This window comes from Sander lucioperca, chromosome 4 (genome assembly GCF_008315115.2).
Source record: "Sander lucioperca isolate FBNREF2018 chromosome 4, SLUC_FBN_1.2, whole genome shotgun sequence".
Lineage (NCBI taxonomy): Eukaryota > Metazoa > Chordata > Actinopteri > Perciformes > Percidae > Sander > Sander lucioperca.
Window position 1 is genome coordinate 24,694,257 of NC_050176.1, and position 6,665 is coordinate 24,700,921.

Genomic DNA, 6,665 nt, shown 5'->3' on the forward strand with positions numbered 1-6,665 from the left:
TACCGTGTAATGTAATACAAGGATAATCAGAGCTTTTCACATCGTGACTTTTGCAGGCCAGAGTAGCTGGAGATATTAGCTGAAGCCTAAAAGTGAGGATATTGCCAGCCAAGAAAATTCTGAGTAGTGCACAGGAGGAAGAGAAGGAGGGAAATGAAGAAAGAGAAGGCAGTAAACTGGAGAGACCAGGCAGGTCAGAGCAGGAGAAGACCACAGAAGGAGATGCAGAAATAAGTGAAAGAGAAGAGGGAAAGGAAGACTTGACTGTGAGGATGAAGAGGAGGCTGCAGATTCAGAGAGAAGGACAGAGGCAGAGAGTGGTCAGGAGGAGGCAGATGAAGATGACAGGGAGGAAGAGGTCTGCAGTTACCCCTGGACCATATGGTATGTTTTTATTCTCCTTCCATATAAATTGCAGTACAGTAGCATAACATTAGCGCTGCCGCGATTAGTCGACTTAGTCGACATAATCGACCATTAAAATAAGTCGACGGCAATTTTTTTAGTCGACGTGTCGTTTTACTATTGACCGCCTATTTATTTTTTGTCTCCTGTCTCAAACAGCTCGCTGTAATTCACCACCACATCAGTCTGTGCACTGTGCACGCCCTGCTCGTTCATCTGCTATCCTCTTTCTTCACCCTTCCCCCGCCTTCACTGCTTTGATTTGAAAAATGGCGGAGGCAGGTGAGTCCTCCAAATCAAGTCGGAGAATTAGCACTAGAACAAAAGCTTCCAAAGTATGGGAGAGTATTTCAGGCCAACTGGTAAAAGAGTGGTCTGTACACTTTGTCAAACTCCACTTGCTTGTCACGGGAGCACAACCACGATGCACGAGCACCTAAAAAGGAAACACACAGGAGTTGTTCAAGATGCGCCCACAGAAAAGGAAAAGACAACGTAAGTATATGATTATTAATGAAAGGGCGAGCTAGTCTGTACTGTTTATTAACTCTTGATAAGTACAATGACTGTATTTGGATGTTAAAGAGGCTACTTAGACTTTGGCAGTAATGTTTTAAACTCCACCATGCACGCAAGTTTAAACGTGAGCAGCACACTGTGTGCCTGGGTGGCGTTTTCTATGTCTTTACACACCAGAAACATGTCTGACGCGGCGCTGCTGCTGCTAGCCTTGTCTGTAAACATGTATGTTTCCCATAAACATAAACATAAATATATACTGATTTGCTTACAGCAAAGATGTCAGCAGTGTTGACGGCAAAATAGCCTACAGAATATTTTGTTCTGTATTGACAGGTGCAATATTTGAAAATCGATAATTATTTATGATTTTTTTTTATTATATTTATATCTGCATTTATGTCATTTTTTTATTTGGTAATATTTAAGTTATTTATATTGTTTATAGCACAGGTGACATTTTATGTTTTGGCCCTTCAGTTGAGTTAAAAATAAAATTGACGAAATAACAAACACTTGATTTTGAAATTAGTCGAAAGATTAGTCGTTAGAGGCAGCACTACATAACATGTCATGTCACTCAGTTTTTGGCTATTTCCATTCTGTTGTATATGTTATAGGGTTAGATATGTAAAGATTTACATATATACATAGATTATCTAATGATGTTTTACAATTTCTCTATCATAGCATTTGTTTGACCTTTTGTTTGATCATAATTACTGATAAAATAAGACACATTATGTTCTATTTGTCTGTATCAGTAAATATGAGCAAGCCATTTTTTGGGGATCAATTTTTTTATTATTTTTTAGCACCATTTATCATACAGGCATACAGAACAAATTCCACAATACGTGCCAGGTAATGTCAAGTGGTGCATAGAACAGTTAAACACAAATTGAACAAGAACAAACCCCCCCCCCCCCCCCCCACCCTCTGCGGTCTCGAGGAAAACAAAAGAAACAAACAAAGAGAAACCACACCTTGCCTAGTCACTCTCCTCTAGTTCTTGTGGGGCTGAGGTCATTAAGTCTGATATTTGTGCTGCTGTGTTTTTCCATAGGTTGATAGTTGATGATTTGGCTTTGTTAATCCTTGCTGTAGAGAGCTCAAGCATAACTATGGAGTTATATTCCTATCTTTATTCAAGAGCTAATTTCCCTCAAAACCTTGCTCTCACACTGAAATAGTCACTGCTCGTGCTTGGATTTGCTCTGCTTGTGCTCAAACTTTCTGCTTGGATTCAGATATGTTGTTGCTTGGACATATTTCCTACTCTCAGCTTCGGCCCTTCTCCTCACATAGCTTGAGTCTGCACACTTGCAAATCTTCTCCTCACGGATTTCTCCTGCGCAGATGGTTGTAGTCTGTAGTCAGTCATACAGTAGGTAGATCTGGAGCAGATGGTTGTAGTCTGTAGTCAGTCATACAGTAGGTAGATCTGGAGCAGATGGTTGTAGTCTGTAGTCAGTCATACAGTAGGTAGATCTGGAGCAGATGGTTGTAGTCTGTAGTCAGTCATACAGTAGGTAGATCTGGAGCAGATGGTTGTAGTCTGTAGTCAGTCATACAGTAGGTAGATCTGGAGCAGATGGTTGTAGTCTGTAGTCAGTCATACAGTAGGTAGATCTGGAGCAGATGGTTGTAGTCTGTAGTCAGTCATACAGTAGGTAGATCTGGAGCAGATGGTTGTAGTCTGTAGTCAGTCATACAGTAGGTAGATCTGGAGCAGATGGTTGTAGTCTGTAGTCAGTCATACAGTAGGTAGATCTGGAGCAGATGGTTGTAGTCTGTAGCCAGTCATACAGTAGGTAGATCTGGAGCAGATGGTTGTAGTCTGTAGCAAGCTGTCACGGGGACATCACATATACACATACTGTCCGTCATATGTCGTTCAGTCTAGCTAAACTCTATAAAGAAAATCTAATTGTTTATGGACATCAAGCTAGGCTATATGCTAGTGCCATATGCTACATGCTTAATTTATGTTACTCACCCTCATAGTTGTGTACGTAACTTGATATGTCCCACTTCAAAGCTTTCTCCCGTTTCCTGATGGGTGCAGGTGAAAGAGCGTCGACCATTCTGTACACATTGTTGACATATACTAATAATAAAGCAATGGACGGAGGGAGTAAATAAACTTGGTATATATATCTATGTCGTTACAGAGCAGCTGTCCACAACAGACGTTCTAACGTAAAACGAACGCACCCTCAATGGGGCAGGGATCATTTCATTGGTCAACACTACAGCTGGCATTCTATTGGTTGGGGGATTTTGAGAGGATTGTAACACAAAAAAACAGCGCGCAGGAGAAATCCGTGAGGAGATTTGCAAGTGTGCAGACTCAAGCTGTGTGAGGAGAAGGGCCGAAGCTGAGAGTAGGAAATATGTCCAAGCAACAACATATCTGAGTCCAAGCAGAAAGTTTGAGCACAAGCAGAGCAAATCCAAGCACGAGCAGTGACTATTTCAGTGTGAGAGCAAGGTTTTGAGGGAAATTATTACAAAAAAATGCAGAAATGCAGCCATCAGCCGCTGTCGGGTGGGACTAGGGCTGGGCGTATCGATCTAAATATTGATAGTATCGATACCAAGATGAGTATTGGTATCGGATCTATACTGTCGTGATGAGATCGATACTTTTGTTGCAGTTTCTCTCCGAGTTCATGCGAGCACAGCGTCTCTCCAAGTCTGTGCACAGTGTGCAAACAGTGCCCCTCTCTCTCTCTCTCTCTCTCTCTCTCTCTCTCTCTCTCTCTCTCTCTCTCTCTGTCCCCTCCCTGCTCTGCTGGAGGCGAAGAGCGGAGAGTCAGAACAGTGAGGTAAGCCCGTGATGATTTTTTTGTTGTGTTGTTTATATTGTTATATTCATATTTATACATTGTGGCTTTTGTTTACTTATTTTGCACAACTGACTATTTTTCACAGATATCTGTGTGTAATAGAAGGTATTTTTGGTTGTGTTGTTGACTTATATTTATATTTTGTTATATTATTTTATTATTTTTATACCGTTACATTGGTTTATATTGTTCTAGTTAGTAAATAAAAACATTTAGATTTGCCTAAAATCTTTGTCCTGTGTTTTATCATAATCATAATCAACTAACTAAAGGCAAAATCACAAAATTATTCAATGATCGTGACGTTACAAGTAAAAAGTATCGGTATCGGCGATACTAGCCCTGTATTTACTTGGTATCGGATCGATACCAAAATTCCCAGTATCGCCCACCCCTAGTTGGGACACAGATACAGATATAGAGAATTATGATTCATAATAATTATAACAGTTGGTATGATGAACGGTGGCAATTATAGTAATATAATAAAGATAATGGAATTATGACTAGAAATAATAGTTCAGCAATAGCAGTTCAGGGCGTAGCAGGGTGTTGCGGGGCATAGTAGGGCATAGCAGTGTGTTTACATATGGGATTTCCCGTGTGCCACCCTGCCGAGATCTCTTGCTACCCCTTTGCCACCCCATGTAAAAATTTCCTTAAACCTGCATTCTATCTGAACTCCAGCAGGGGGCGACTCCTTAAACCTGCATTCTATCTGAACTCCAGCAGGGGGCGACTCCTTAAACCTGCATTCTATCTGAACTCCAGCAGGGGGCGACTCCTTAAACCTGCATTCTATCTGAACTCCAGCAGGGGGCGACTCCTTAAACCTGCATTCTATCTGAATTCTGTAGAAGTCTATGAGAAAGTGACCCACTTCTCACTTTATTTATTACCTCAGATAACATTTTCATAATGAGTTTATGGTCTCAATCTCTAGTTTTAAGTCTTCTGCAACACAGAATGATGTACATTTTTTGAATTATGGTCTCGTTGATTTTAAAATCGGCAATAAAGCAGGGGGTGTTTTAGGGCGTGGCTATGATGTGATTGCCAGTGAAAGTGTGTAACGTAACGTAGGGTGTAAGGGCTCCTCCCTCACTTCTCCGTCTTGTCTAAAATCCTCACATCCCAACCAGGATGGCTGCGACCGTAACGGCAAACTCAACGACTCATAGCAGATCTCCACAGACCAATGGGTGACGTCACACATGCTCTGTCCATTAATATACAGTCTATGGTCGCAACGCAACAGTTTAGTGGGGCAACGAATCCACTTTTTGAGTAACCATTGCTGACTTGTATTCAACCACAAAGTGTATTTTCTATATAATTCAGAGGCGTGGCTCCGTCCGGCGCTTAGGACCGCCCAAGATGATTGTGATTGGTTTAAAGAAATGCCAATAAACCAGAGCACATTTTTCTCCCATCCAGGAATGCTGTGTGGACTAGCCAGACCTTCCTCTGCAGCGCTGTGGAGGAAGGTCTGGCAAAGCGAGACTATCATCATTATAATAATAATAACAATTAAGCCGATTGTAAAGTTGCAAAATAATAAAAAAAAAAAATATGATGCATTTCCTGATATACAGCCCTCCAGACAGAAACCAGCATCCTCCACTGATGTATTATTTTACAAAGTATATTTGTCACTTCTGTGATTGTGGTATGCCAACACACAGCATGCCAATCTCCCATTCTCACACCAAACTCAACATAAGAATGAGGCAGGAGCATCTCCTTCGCTGTAAAAAGACTGGGTCAGCCTGACGGGGGCAGAACACTCACTGATGGATTGGGAAGAATTGGCAGGGAGTTGCACCACTCCTGTGGGGGAAATAAGGCAGCGCCTAGAGGCATACGAGAGAGAGGGAGGGAGGAAGGGAGTGCTGGGATACAGTGCTGCTGCGCTCTGCGCATCAAGGACTTAGAGTGCGGATGACATGGTGATATAAAAGCAGGAAGTGTGTGTGTGTGTGTGTGCGTGCGTGCGTGTGTGTGTGTGTGTGTGTGTGTGTGTGTGTGTGTGTGTGTGTGTGAGAGAGAGAGAGAGAGAGAGAGAATGAGAGTTTGTATGAGTGAGTGGGTGCCTATGCCTGAGTGCAGCAGGGTTGTTCATTAGTGATCTGGCGTGTTGTGCCCTTGTCTATCAACTTGACTGCCCACAAATTGCCCATCAGGGAATACTTAGGGGACTGGTTCTGAATTTCAACAAATTCCCAAACATATCAGTGTGAAAATGGGATATCTGGGATTTATGGACTTCTAACTGCAACTGCCGAGCAACCAGAGACACTTTCTAGTGTCAAAATATCAGTTGGATGGAACCAGCACAGTATTAGTATACAGAGATTCCTTGTTGCAAAGCAGACATGCACACTTCAAAGTGTCTGAGTGTCTCACCTATCTAAAGCGGACATAATCTATATTTTTTATAACTATGAAATGACAATTTAACAACTAATTGACAATGTGAAAGTAGTAAGGGTGCGTTCACATCAGCAAAAGGTAATCCGGCGATTTTCCGCAGGGTTGTGTGGCGGTGGGAGTGTCACTGAAACGGCTCATTTGTGTGACGTTGTGTTGTGTTCTTTAACCCCCCCCCCAACATAGAACAAGTAGACTTTCTATTTCACAATTAATGTTTCCATCGGTGGTTACCAGTTTGCAAGGATTTCACATGACCACAAGCAACATTAGAATTATACAGTAGTACTGTATAATGTAACAGTACCATGGGATTGACTGTCAAACTGCAGCAGTATCAGAGGTTAATAGTTGTAGCCTGGGTGAAAATCATGTACAACAAAACAATACATGCAAGAATTAAATCCCCTTTTCAATACCATGTATATAGAACCACTCAGCCAGCCATGCCAAAACACT